At 40.5% G+C, this 14,710-nt stretch overlaps 1 protein-coding gene across 3 annotated transcripts in view; it reads left to right on the plus strand.

Annotated features, from left to right (window-relative positions):
• Positions 1 to 14,710, plus strand: part of zbtb7b (zinc finger and BTB domain containing 7B) — a 27,605-nt gene continuing 12,895 nt past the window's right edge. The window contains exons 1-2 of one of the 3 annotated variants that reach the window (XM_039688830.2): positions 1 to 389; positions 4,685 to 4,739. The gene's annotated coding sequence lies outside the window, so the exon portion shown is untranslated. Of the gene's footprint in view, positions 390 to 409; positions 645 to 4,684; positions 4,740 to 14,710 lie in introns of those variants that run through there. The other 2 variants (XM_039688832.2, XM_039688834.2) reach the window with 2 other exon arrangements.

The raw sequence follows: 14,710 nt of genomic DNA on the forward strand, positions 1-14,710 counted from the left end.
GCGTTAAACGTGATCGAGTCCACCAGAAGCCGCGGTCGCGCGCTCGGTCGCTCGGTCTCTCGGTCATGCCCACCTTCATCAGCTCGAGCCTCGAGGGCGCGCTTGCGTGTGCGCGCGCAGAGTCCGCCCCCCCCACCCCCCCACCACCGCCCCCCAGCGGCCCTCCGACGCCCACAGAGCCAATCACCCGCGCCGCTGGGAGAGGACACGCGCTTCCTGGTCGCGGGTTTAAGGAGGAGTCCGTCAGGAGCGGGTCAGAACCGGCAGAACCGGCGCACACACACGCGCACAGATCAGCAGAAGCCCGTGCGCGCGGACGCGTCACATTGAGGAAGTGCGCGCTCGGTCAGGTGGGACGCGCGGGGGAAACTCAGGTGACACCGGCTCAGGTAAAGCTCTTCTCCTCCGTACAGCGCGGGAGCGGCGACCGCGGCTACTCCATCGACACAATCTCCCGTTTCACCGTCTTTCGCTCTGTTTATTTATGTAGTTTCATGTTATTGATCCTCATCCCCGCGGGGTCACGAGAGGACGTACACGTCACGGGTTCTCGGTAACTCCCGTGTCGTGACGTGTCTGAGACATCGTGCTCCCGTTGCTGTCAAACGGAACGACCCCCGTTCCGTCATTAGGAACGACCCGCTGTAAGTTTCATTCATTCGCTCGGTGTGATTATTGCGTTGTGATCTGCGGCTTTTACCTGCGCGCGCACGTCTGACAGGTGAGTCCGCGCGCGCGCTGCTGACACGCACACCCCGCATTAGAATAACGACTCGAGAGTTCGCTTTGAGAATAGTTTGTTTTAATAATGAGGCGGATTCTCCTCGGGGACGCGCCCGTGCACGCACTGACGGACCGGCTGAACCCGCTGAACCGGATCCTCGCGCGACCGGAACGCCTTTACCTGGAACACACTCCTGAAGCTGCTGCTGCTGCTGCTGTTTGTGTGTGTTTTTTACATTAGTCCTGGAGTTCAGTTTGACTCTCACCTGCTGTCAGTCATAATTAATTCTCCGACCCCCTCACGGCCGTTGTCATAGTAACTTAATTACTCAGGTAATTCGGTCGGTCGGTGATGACGCGGTTCCTCTAAACACAGTCACTGAATCCTCTGGGTGATTATGCAATAATATCATGTAATAATAGTCTGCTAGTTTATTGAACTTTTAGATTAAATCTAAAGTATTATTGCATGTTTTTTTTATTATGTTTGATCCACCAGGCTTTTATGGCTCATATATTCTGATATAGTTTTATTCAGAGAACCAAAAATATGCAGTTTGATGCAGATTCTGATATTTATATGAAATTCGGATGATTATAATGTAAATCGATGAGATCTTCATAACAGTATGTATAACAAATAGTGACATAAAATGCATATTAATATCAATATCTGCCAATAATATGTCTTATTAGGATGATATTTAAAAGCTTAATTTTATGATCTGTTGTTGTAAAACACTTAATCCGATGATGATTGAGGGAAGAACAGATAAGCCTTCCTCAAAAGCCTGATGATCATATTTAATACTCATGATTTTATAATAAATGATGATGATAATCAAGTAAAGCTGAAATATTACCAACAATATCAAAGTTATTCCTTGATAAAATCAGAGCAGATTTGACACAAAGAAGCAAGACGCTTAAACTGGAAATATCATATTCATCATTTACAGGCTTTCGAGATCAAATATGATTCTGTAGAGTAAAGCACTTTCAGGTGAAGTATCGTGGATGGATGAAGTGTTTCAGGAGTTGTATTTGTGTGCAGAATAACCGCATTAGACCGTTCACAGTCTCGAGAAGCGATTCTCCACGCTTGTTTCTCTCAGATTACATGAGTTAATTTCTCTTTATTTATTACTGAAACTCAAACGCCCCGTGAGATCACCTGCACACGTTCACAGACTCGCTTCAGCTCTAAAGCGGACTCCATATCTGAACCCTGAAGAAGATACAGCACTTTTACAGTAATACTGAAATATGAGTCTAAAACATGAAGTGCCATCAGGAGTATTAGCTGAAGCTGGACGTCTTTCAGTTTCATTACTATCTGTACAAAACGGGAAACTTTTGGGAATAATTATGCATTTAACAAAAGAAAACACTGTAAATCTCCTCTCTTTAGTGTTCAAAGCTCATTGTTTTATGAGTGATAAAGTGTGTGTGCTGTGAGTTCCCCGAAAGCAACATAGTGTCGGCTCAGATCCGGCTCTAGTGCAGTCGTGTGTCTCAGATCCGGCTCAGATCCGGCTCTAGTGCGGTCGTGTGTCTCAGATCCGGCTCAGATCCGGCTCTAGTGCGGTCGTGTGTCTCAGATCCGGCTCAGATCCGGCTCTAGTGCGGTCGTGTGTCTCAGATCCGGCCCAGATCCGGCTCTAGTGCGGTCGTGTGTCTCAGATCCGGCTCAGATCCGGCTCGAGTGCGGTCGTGTGTCCCAGATCCGGCTCAGATCCGGCTCTAGTGCGGTCATGTGTCCCAGATCCGGCTCAGATCCGGCTCTAGTGCGGTCATGTGTCTCAGATCCGGCTCAGATCCGGCTCTAGTGCGGTCGTGTGTCTCAGATCCGGCTCAGATCCGGCTCTAGTGCGGTCGTGTGTCTCAGATCCGGCTCAGATCCGGCTCTAGTGCGGTCGTGTGTCTCAGATCCGGCCCAGATCCGGCTCTAGTGCGGTCGTGTGTCTCAGATCCGGCTCAGATCCGGCTCGAGTGCGGTCGTGTGTCTCAGATCCGGCTCAGATCCGGCTCGAGTGCGGTCGTGTGTCCCAGATCCGGCTCAGATCCGGCTCTAGTGCGGTCATGTGTCTCAGATCCGGCCCAGATCCGGCTTGAGTGGAGTCCTGTGTCCCCAATGTGGGCCGGATCTGGGCCGACACTGTGTTGCCGTCTGTGTTGATATTATGTATGCGTCCTGTGTATAATTATTTTGTATTAGGGCTGTGCAAAAGTTAATTGCGATTAATCGCATCCAAAATAAAAGTCTGTGTTTACATAATATATTTCTGTGTGCTGTATATAATTATGTTGTATATATAAATACACACACATGCATATATTTAAGAAAATGTGTTGTTCATATATAAAATATTTATATTTATATAATATAGATTATGTATTTATAAATATATACAGAATTTAAGCGCGAATAATTCTTAAATATATACATGCATGCATAGGTATTTATATATACAAAATAATTATATACAGCACACACAAATATATTATGTAAACACAGACTTTTATTTTGGATGCGATTAATCGCAATTAACTTTTGCACAGCCCTATTTTGTATATATAAATAGTTGGGCTGTGCAAAAATTAATTGCGATTAATCGCATCCAAAATAAAAGTCTGTGTTTACATAATATATTTGTGTGTGCTGTATATAATTATTTTGTATATATAAATACACACACATGTATGTATATATTTAAGAAAATGTGTTATTCGTATATAAAATATTTATATTTATATAATATAGATTATGTATTTATATACAAATACAGAATTTAAGCACAAATAATTCTTAAATATATAAATGCATGCATAGGTATTTATATATACAAAATAATTATATACAGCACACACAAATATATTATGTAAACACAGACTTTTATTTTGGATGCGATTAATCGCAATTAATTTTTGCACAGCCCTAATAAATACACACATGTATGCTTATATTTAAGACATATTTGCATGTATATACTGTATATATGTTTAAAAATAACTTATATTATGTATAAATATCAATAATTTATTTATATATAACAAATTTGTCTTAAATATACACATGCACGTGTGTATTTCTATATACAAAATATTTATACACAAGACACACACATATATTATTACGTATTGTAATCACAAACCTTTTTTGAATGCGATTAATCATGATTAATCATTGCCCTTTACTAATTAAAAGTAAACGCTGATGACTTTATGTGTGTGTGTGATCAAGTGAACAGAAACAGCAGTGTGTGTGTTTAGAGTCTGAGACGTTCAATCACTCTTAAAATTCATTCACACTGTGTGTGTGTGAGTGAGTGAGTGAGTGAGTGAGTGTGATTGAGTGTGTGTGTGTGAGTGAGTGTGTGTGTGTGTGTGTGTGTGTGTGAGTGAGTGTGATTGAGTGTGTGTGTGTGAGTGAGTGAGTGAGTGAGTGAGTGATTGAGTGTGTGTGTGTGTGAGTGAGTGAGTGTGATTGAGTGTGTGTGTGTGTGTGTGTGTGTGAGTGTGATTGAGTGTGTGTGTGAGTGAGTGTGAGTGAGTGTGTGAGTGAGTGAGTGAGTGAGTGTGTGTGTGAGTGAGTGAGTGTGTGTGTGAGTGAGTGTGAGTGAGTGAGTGAGTGTGATTGAGTGTGATTGAGTGTGTGTGTGTGTGTGTGTGTGTGTGTGTGAGTGTGATTGAGTGTGTGTGTGAGTGAGTGAGTGAGTGTGTGTGTGTGTGTGTGTGAGTGAGTGTGATTGAGTGTGTGTGTGTGTGTAAGTGAGTGAGGGCTTTTGTGAGTGTGTGTGTGAGTGAGTGTGATTGAGTGTGTGTGTGTGTGTAAGTGAGTGAGGGCTTTTGTGAGTGTGTGTGTGCGCGAGTATTTTCACTCGTTGCATCTGTATTTAATATCGATCTGATTCCTGTCTGTTGCTGGAGTGTGTGACGCGTGTCTGTTTCTCGTCGTCAGGACTGACCCAGAGCGACAGAACGACAGAAGCGGCGCCGGAGTTTATGGACTGGAGGTGAGTGTGTTATCAGTGTGTGTGAGAGAGTTTCAGCAGTTTTGCGGTGGTCATATGACTGATGCTGACAGAAGTGTGTGTGTGTGAAGGCTCATGGATTTCCCTCTTCCTCTAAAAAGACCCTCAGACGAAACACACACCCACACGCGCGCCCACACACACACACACTGTTCCTGTAAATGCTGTATTCAGGGCATGTGGAGCCATGCAAAAATTTCCCCGTATCACACTCATGGTTTTCACTTTCATGCAGTCACAAGAGGAGAGAGAGAGACGAGGGGGGCGTGCGAGGCTTGTACACTGAGCGTTTGCTCTTTCAGTCTTTTAGGAAGTGCAATCATTAGCGTTTCCTTTTTCTGATGCAAAGTTTCACTCCTGTCGACAACTTGGCTTGACCACCACACACACACTCACACCCCCCACACAAACACAAAAACACTCTCACACACACACACACACACACACACACACACACACACACACACACACACACACTGTGTTAGTGAGGCTCTGCTCGCTTCTGCTGCTTTAACAGAGTTTATATATAATTATTTGAAATATGAATCATTGTTCTACTGATCCGGTATACTGTGCTGACACACACACACACACACACACACACACACACACGGGTCACAGTTGTGTATCATATGAACACATCATGGATATTTGCATATGTGTGTGTGTGGGTGGAGTTTTGATGTTGGTACATTTATAGTTATTTTGTGTGAAATACAGCAGGCTCTCTCTCTCCTCTCGCTCTTCTCGCTCGGCCTTTAGTTTCAGACTGGAGGAGAGACAGGAAATAGATGAGGATCAGTTGCTTTTGCAACATCATCTTCACACACACACACACACACACACACACACACACACTTGTACATGAAACAGTGAAATCCTCCCTTACTGGGCTGAAATGCTTTACTCTGTAAAGCCTTGGTGTGTTTACGACACGCACCCACATCGTCCCAACATCACACACACACACACACACACACACACACACACACACACACACGCCTCATAGTTCCCACAGAAAAACATGATGGTCGATGTGAAACTGCTGACCAGACAAAGATGCTGACGATGACACCTTACACTCACACAAACACACACACAGACACACACTCTCTCTCCCTCTCTCTCTCTCTCACACACACACACACTTGAATGAAACATTTATATAGATGAAACTGTTATTTTGTGTTGTGAAAACGATACTTCTGATCGTGTGTGTTCCACTAACACACCTGAGGCGTGCTGAAGTGTGTGTGTGTGTGTGTGTGTGTGTGTGCACTGTTGATCTGTTGTGATAGTAGTACTCAGAGTTTTGAGAATGTACGCCTCGCTCGTGAAAATAGTCCCAAAGCGAATAAAGAAATCTGTAATAACAAAATAATACACAATTAAAAAATACCACCTCTGAACAGGAACGCAGGCTGTGTGTGTGTGTGTGTGTGTGTGTTCTGCTCCTCTGAACAGGAACGCAGGGTGTGTGTGTGTGTGTGCCAACTAAAGCATCACACTGTGTCGCATCATAATCATATCGGTGTCATAATCATAATCCGACTGAGATGAGACGGGATGAGGGACGTCTCGCGCTCCTGGGAAACAGCTGGGGATTGTGGGAAAAATGAAACTAAGATAATTAATATCAGTGCCGTAACGCCGCTGGAAACCCAAACGACACGTTTCAGAGGACAGACCTTAAACTCGACACAACCGGTGAACGTTTATATCACATCTCATTATATCACGATATATTCACAATTAATGATTTATTCATGATTCCTTCTCATGCGGACGAGCTTTACAGCCAAACGAACGTCCCTGTTTTAAAAACAGAATCTGAAATAATGAAGAAGGGCGTCAGTGTGGCGAAGAGAAACATCGCTGTCTTTACTGTCTTTATTAAAAAATAAGAACAAAGATACACATACACCACATGAGATCAACAGTGCTTTATTATTTCAGCTACAGTAAGAGTTTTAACAGTAGCATTGAAGAAAGAAATTAATTGAACAAATATAAAAATAAAACACTACATTAATGATACACTGATTGTTATTAAAGCTGCTGTTAAACTTCTTGCAGCAGTGAGTAATTTTCTCTTGGTTTTATTAATAACTTCCCACAATAAATGTGAATTTATGTATAGTTAAAGCAAACATGTGAGAGAAACTCAGGTGTGTGTGTGTGTGTGTGTGTGTGTGTGTAGCTTGATGGGAAATATGCTCCTCTTCTCCTCAGAGGGTTCGTTCACACACAGATCTGAGAGCTCTCACTCCTCCACACGCTTCTGTTATTAAAACTTGCCGGCCTAGAAAAGTTATTAAAGACATCGTTAGAATAATCCGAGTGACGACAGCGGCTCGACCGGAAGCTCATCAAGCGGCGGGAATACTTTCTGTGCACAAAAAACTCAAATTTGGGATGCACTGAAATGAAAATAATGAAACGCTGGGCCGAGGGCTGGACATGGTGTTTCACATTTTGGACATTTTTTTTCACCATTGCATTAACTAAATATTAAAAAGGTGTTTTTTTTACTATTTTGTCTTGGTTTTCAGAGAGAAAAAAAAATTTAATTTAAAAGTATTTTTTTAACTCTGAACTTTTTGTTTAAGATTACAGCAGATATACAAAGAAAGCACAATATTACGTCTAGCAATTTACCAAATAAATTAGTACAATAAATAAAAATGAAAATTAAATAAATAAAATAAAAATGTAATTGGCCACCTTTGAAGCCCTGAACCCCTTCAGTTAGGCCTGTAACTAAATGCTGAAAGTAGTTGTAACGCAACAAAAAGGGCAATGAAGTGTGCAATGCTATAACGTCTGCCATGATGCATCGGATGAGCTTATTTCTTCTGCTGAAAGGGAGCGTGTGTTCTCCATCAACACCCACTGGGATGCGGTGAAAGTCGCGGGCAGTTCGTGATCTGCTGTGTGTGTAGGGTGAGGACTCGACACTTCAGCAGAACACGGTCTCGGACACTTTAAACTGCTTCCACAACGCCGACATTTTTGCTGCATTTATAAAGCGCGCGCCTCTCACTCGCGTTACTATTTGATCGCGTCATCAAACACGTCATTGTTCAGAAAAATGTATTCGGTCTTTTTACTTATTCGGCCGAACACCAAAAGTGCTTTTTTTGGATCTTGTCTGTGCCAGTCTGGATCTGGTCTAGATCTGGTCTGGATCTGGTTTGTGCCGGTCTGGATCTGGTTTGTGTTGGTCTGGATCTGGTCTGTGCAGGTTTGGATCTGGTTTGTGCCGGTCTGGATCTGGTCTGTGCAGGTTTGGATCTGGTCTGGTTTGTACTCGTGTGATGAAGCCGTTGGTCTCTCGTGGTTTTGGAGGGAGATTCTCGGCTGAGTGACTCAATCCGCTGGTTGTTTCTGTCTGATTCGTGACAGATTTTTACGTGTTGAAAGTGATTCTTCATTGACCTTTTGACATTTAGAGTTTGTAGGAAATGGTTTTTCTGTTGTGTGTGTGTGTGTTTCCAAAACTTTGTGAGTGTGCCGGCTGAGTTTTGTGGCAGAGAACATGAAAGGCAGAACTGCAGCCGCTCCAGACACCGATGATCAGATCAGGTCCAGCAGACGGAGGCCTGGAGAACTGATGAAGTTCGAGCAGGTGTGTTGTGTTGAGTGGAGAGCTGTGTGTGATGATGCCGTCTGTGGGTCGACTCGGATCCTGTCAGAACCGGCTTGATTCATAGATCCTGGATCATAACACGATGTGGATCTGGATCTGGTGTCAGTGTGAACACTCGTGAGTGTTTGCTCTCTCTCTAGCACACCTTCATCAGGAGAGTTAGAAGTGAATTAGGAGTCAATTATCCTATTCAATAAACACATATATATATATATATATATATTAGGTTTAGGTTTAATCTCTTCTCATTATTGAGATGTGTGTGTGTGTGTGTGTGTGTGTGTGTGTTCCTGCTGATGTCTTTCACTCGTTCTGAGGCACTTCAGTTGTTTTTAAATGTGCTTTATGAAGAAACATTCATTGAAATTACAGCCGTCTTTAATGCACTGTGAACTAACATGAACAATTGTATTAACGAACATTAAAGTTAACGTCTCATGCTGTCAGACATATTGCTCAGCTCTAGATTATTCATATAACCTTAAAACATCACGAATGCTGAGCAGACTGCGGCACAACAGGCATAAACACACACCAGTTTGGGCTAAATTTAAATACTAATAAAACATATCAGAAGAAAAACATAGATTAGAAACAGAAAATAATAGATTTATTACAAAACTTCATCAAGCCAATAAACAATTAAAACTAAAAGTGTAATCAGATTAAACATAAGCCCGAGAGAAATATGTTTTAAAAGTGGATAAAGATCTAATAGAGAAAGGTTAATGATCAATAATATCTGTGTAGATGATGAGGGATGTTATCTGAGCGCGGGGTAATGATTGTATTACAACAGCTGATCAACGTGATCTGAAACCGTTCTAGGACTCCGAATCAGACGCAGACGGAGTAAACGGAGATTGGGCCCAGAACCGAGCCCTGGGGAACGCCACGGGTGCCGCTAACTCATGTTCGTTAGTTATAATGCGTTTACCAATAAGGCCTTCATTGTAGCGTGACCGAGATTTGACAAAGTGTTTTCTTAGCGTTCACATTAAGTTTGTGAAAACATTATTTCTGAATGTTCTCAGTTTAAGTTTTAAAACCTGTTTTCTTGGTTATATGAAGGTCACGGGGATTAGATCACTCTCCAAACGTTACTTTTGAACGTTCTGTAACAAGCAACACTTACAAAACAGACAAACATCTGACGTTGCATGTCCGCTGTATAAATAATACTGCTGTGCTTATGTTTTGAGAGCATTATTAAAGAGCAGGTTCAGGAAGAATGTTTGTTCATAAGTTTTCCAGATCGTTCTGTGGGTCCACAGTTTAACCCTCGAGAGTTCATCATCATCAGCGGCGGCGGCGGCGTTTTAAAACACTAAAGCAGACGCTAAAGTCATGTTTCTGCTGAATAGACTCTCACACACACACACACTGCAAAGGCGGTTTCCTGTGTCTTTATCTCTCTCCCACTCTCACCCGTTCTGCTTCTGTTTACCCTCCTCCTCCTCTTCCTCTCGTTCTCTCGTTCTCTCCCCTCCTCTCTCAATCCACAACTCTGATTTCATGCTTTTCTTCTGTTTCTGCAGCAGCCCCCGCCGCGCTCCTTCATCTGCACACACACACACACACTCTCCCACTCGCTGCGTCTCTTGTGTGTTTTCGAAGAACACGTCTGTATTTAGACTGGGGAAACTGGCCTGTTTTCTGTTTTTAGATTGTGGGATTTTTCCTCAAATCTCAGACCCCAGATTGTTTCCTCTGTGCGCCGCCGTCTTCTTCTCCTCTGCGGAGAACAGCTTCACGTCTTTGATTCTGTGCAAATGTCAAGTCTACTTTATTCTACAGCGCTTTATGCAATAGAAGAGACAGAATCAGGGATGCATACTTCATCAAACATGAGGCCGGCACAATATCAACAAGCTTTCAATCTGTATTATAGATGGATTATGTTTCACTCACTTATGTTTCGCAGTGACCTTGATCATGATCATGATGATAATTTTTCAGTATAAATATTTCCCATCAGAATTCAGGAAATCTTTGATATGCTTAAATGTCACATTTCATTGATGATGTGGAATTTACATAATGATAATAATAATAATAATAATGATAAAAATACAATAATGTACATGATCTTTAAAAAAAATAAGTGTTTTAGAGATATATATAAAAAAAATACTTTTTCTGCTGAACACAAAAAAGATACTTTGAGATCTTTTTGACATCACTGTTTTGTCCATATTTATTTATTTAACTTTTATATAATGAAATTTAACAGAATTTAATATAATGAACATATAATGAAAGTCAATTTGCAATGTTCTAAATTTCTTCTTTTGGTTTTTGTGCACATCGATGAAGTTTAAACGATCAGTGTTATTCGTGGATTATGTCGCACTGTATCCGTGACGAAGATGATGATGATGTTTCTGAGGGATTTTTGCTGCATTGATTTTTGTTCATGTGTTTTTATTGTGCGCATCAGCAAAGTTTGAACAATACATTTTAATGGTGTCTCAGTGACTTGCTTTCTTCAGTGAAACTTTAAAAGAACATGTGTCTGTTTTTGTCCATATAATGAAAGTCAATGGGGTCCAATATTGTTTGATTCTGAATATTCTTCTAAATACCTTCTTTTGCATTTTGTGCACATCAATGAAGCTTAAACAATCTGTTTTTGAGGTGGTTTATGTCACATTGTCTCCGTGATGATGATGATGATGATCATTTAGAGTCTCATTTTTGCTGCATTGAATTGATTAATTTGTTGAGCCGTTGTAAAGCTGTTGGAGTCATGATCCCGATGATGATGATGATGATATGATGAGTGTTGAATCTAATGCCATTGGTCTCGCAGGAAACGGACACACAGGAAGTGCATGAGGAGTGCAGTGTGTGTGTGTGTGTGTGTGTGTGTGTCTCATCCAGCCCTCAGTTCCACATTAATAATGAAGCGCCCTTCGTTCAAAAACTCCCCAATGCAGCGACTCAATGGCCTACTTTCAGTCACCGCTGTGTGTGTGTGTGTGTGTGTGTGTGTGTGTGTGAAGACATTTTCTTTCACATAAATCTTTCAGTGATTCGTTCTGAAAAGAAACATTTTTTCTGAGTGTGAAGAACATTGTAACATCCATTAAACCACTAAAAGTTGTTTCGATTATTCGTTTGTTACAGCGCTCACACACTCTCCGTCAGTGAAGTCATCCACCTGTGTGTGTGTGTGTGTGTGTGTGTGTGTGTGTGTGTGTGTGTGTGTGTGTGTGAAACTGCACCTGACTCTCTTTACACTCCGTTTGCAGCGAAACACACTTCTCTACATTACACACTTCATTAACTAACATAATCATAAATCACTGCCGTTCAAACGCAGCGCTCACGAACACTTACACACCAGAGGTCATGTGGGAAATACTTACTCATAGTTGAAATAGTTCATCACTTAGAAATAAAACTCAATGTTTTCAGAAATAAATAAGTTATTCCCCTTCACAATATCAACAGTCAGATTCTGCTGTAACATTATTATTCAGATCCGGCACTGACGTTCATCAGTCGAGTGTGTACTGTGTTCACTGTGTGTTTCTGCATACGTGTGTGTGATAAACTCCTGAACACGCAAAAGACATGAGAGAGCGAGAGTGTGTGTGTGTGTATTTATAGAAGAGTTAATATAGTTTTGAATGAAGTGTTTGCTTTTGCAAGATGTGTGATGTTTTGCTTGGTGTGTGTGTGTGTTGTGGTTTTGTGTGTAGAGTTTTGAGAAAATGAACCATAGTTTCAGAAATTGTGTGTAAGCAATTAAAAAAACTGTATTCTTGAAACAATCGATGGCGTTTTTATGTTTAACATAAACATCCTTATTTCTGATGGCAAACCTGCAGCGCTGTGGAGTTCATATACGCTTATTACAGAAACTGAAACCTTCTCTAAATGTCACAGTGAGAAAACTTTGAACTGAACAAACTCACATTTAGGAAATGCATCAAATATTTTAGAAGAAACAACATGCAATTTAAATATTTGAACAATGTTAAAACATATATTCTAGTCAGGCTTTAATAAAACACAATTTATTACAATATGAAGAGTTGAAATGAAAATGGTGATGCTGATAACATTTAAAGTTTAAATGATTTCATTTTAAATAAACACAACCCAATGATTCAGAAGAAGCTTGTCATGTTAATTCTATCAGAAATAATTCTACTAAGTGATTATTTTTATATTTTAGAGTAAACCAGTTAACAAAATACATTTCTTATTCAAAAACATTAGCTATCAAATTCTTGAATATGAAACTTTAATTTTACTTTACTTTTTACTTTAATTGAACTTTTTAATTTTCTCTTACGAAAATCGTTTGGTTTTGTTATTTATGTTTGCATGTAAATCTGATCAAAACACACATTTATTTTGTTGTTGAAACTAAGTAAAGTGTTCGTCATGACATTTACATGTGTGTGCGTGTGTGTGTGTGTGTGTGTGTGTGTGTGTGTGTTCATGACATTTACATGTGCTTTCATTCATTCAGTTGCAGATTTTAATCAAAGCAATTTACAAATGAGTAATAAAACAATTAATCTTAAAGAAATACACAATCAAGTGTGTGTGTGTGTGTGTGTGTGTGTGTGTGTGTCTGAATATGTAAAAGAATTTATCATAAATAGACAAAAATAATGATTTGATCAAACTCTATAATAGAAAACAATTCTTTTAGCGTTTGATTTGGTAACATTCAGTTTTACTAATATGAATCCTTCATGTTGTCCGTTAATGTGTGTGTGTGTGTGTGTGTGTGTGTGATTAAGAGGGCATCAGACTCTCAAAAACTGTAATTATATAAACCGCTAAAGACCTAAAAACACCGTAACCCTTCAAATGAAACCTGTTGCCGTTTGCGGTTGAAATGTTTTGTTGTGAGATTTTCCTTAGACGCTGTTGTTGTGTGTTGTGTGTGTGTGTGTGTGTGTGTTCCTGCTCGAATTGCAGATTTTCCCCTTCATAGCCTCTAGTTGTCATGTATGTTCTGATGGAAAACTGCTGCACACACACACACACACACACAAACACTGAGGAAACCATATTGTCGTATTGAGAGGGGAAGAACGGCGTGAGCTGTCAGAGCAGCAGTGGGACGTGAGAATCCGCTCTGACACAAACAGAAAACAGATATTTTATTTCCATACGTCTGTCTGTCTTCACAGAATCCAAATTACACACACCGTTCATGTGTGTGTGTGTGTGTGTGTGTGTGTTGTTGAATGCAGTATTGTTTTATTGTGATGTTGCGGCTCTGATGTCGACACTTCTCTCTGTCTCAGTTTAACACACTTTCCTTCTCTAAACGGGGCCAATTCCCCTTTAAATGATTGTAGAGTAACTCAATCCTGACACGCAGAACATGTGATGAACATGTGATGAAGAACATGTGATGAGAGCGATGAGCAGAAAGATGTGGGTGATTCTTGTTAGAATGAATGTGTCTTTACTGTATGCCGTTTGTCATTGGGCAAGAGGGTTAATTATAGCGCTGTGTGTGTGTGTGTGTGTGTCTGTGTGTGTGTGTTTTGTAAGAAAGCTGATTCACTCTGTTTTAAGAGTTTGAGCTGATGATTCGGGACAGTCGTCTGGATCTCGTTCCTTCAAACTCGCTTTGCAGTTACAATACAGTTTTCCTTTTTAATTTTAATATTTTTTTTTTACTTTTTGGACCAAAAGTTGGACATATCCAATTCAAATCATCATTTACTCTCCTTCATGTCATTCAAAACTGACCTCTTCTTTCTTCTGGTATTTTGAAAGACATTAGGAAACTGAACAATATTGGACCCCATTGACTTTCTCTGTAAGGACAAAAACACTTTTAAAATATCTTCATTTATGTTCCACAGAAGAAAGTTGAACGGTTTAAACGACATGAGGGAAAGATGATGTTGTTTTACTTTTTAAATATCTTTTTCAAGTTCTGTCAAAAAGTGCAAAGCAGAATTTACCTGATTTTAAATTAATAATAATAATGCATTTTATTTAATGGCGCTTTTCATAACACCTCACAAGCAATATACAGGTCACCGCATAAGACAAAACACACAACCAACAAGTCGCATATACAGATCAAGTGCAGTAAAGTCTCCGTAAAACGTGTTATAAAAAAGCCGGTATAAAAAGATACGTCTTAGACGCGTTTTAAAAGTCAACAAGCACTCGCTATTGCGAACGTCAAGAGACAGAGAGTCCCTTAGGCTCTATACTTGACTGGATATTATTAACACCCAAAACTTTAACCTGTGATGAAGGACAGATTGCAGTTTTGTCAATGTAGAATGAAAAACAATCAGATTTAGACACA

Source organism: Pimephales promelas, chromosome 12, assembly GCF_988280905.1.
Source record: "Pimephales promelas chromosome 12, fPimPro1.hap1.1, whole genome shotgun sequence".
NCBI lineage: Eukaryota > Metazoa > Chordata > Actinopteri > Cypriniformes > Leuciscidae > Pimephales > Pimephales promelas.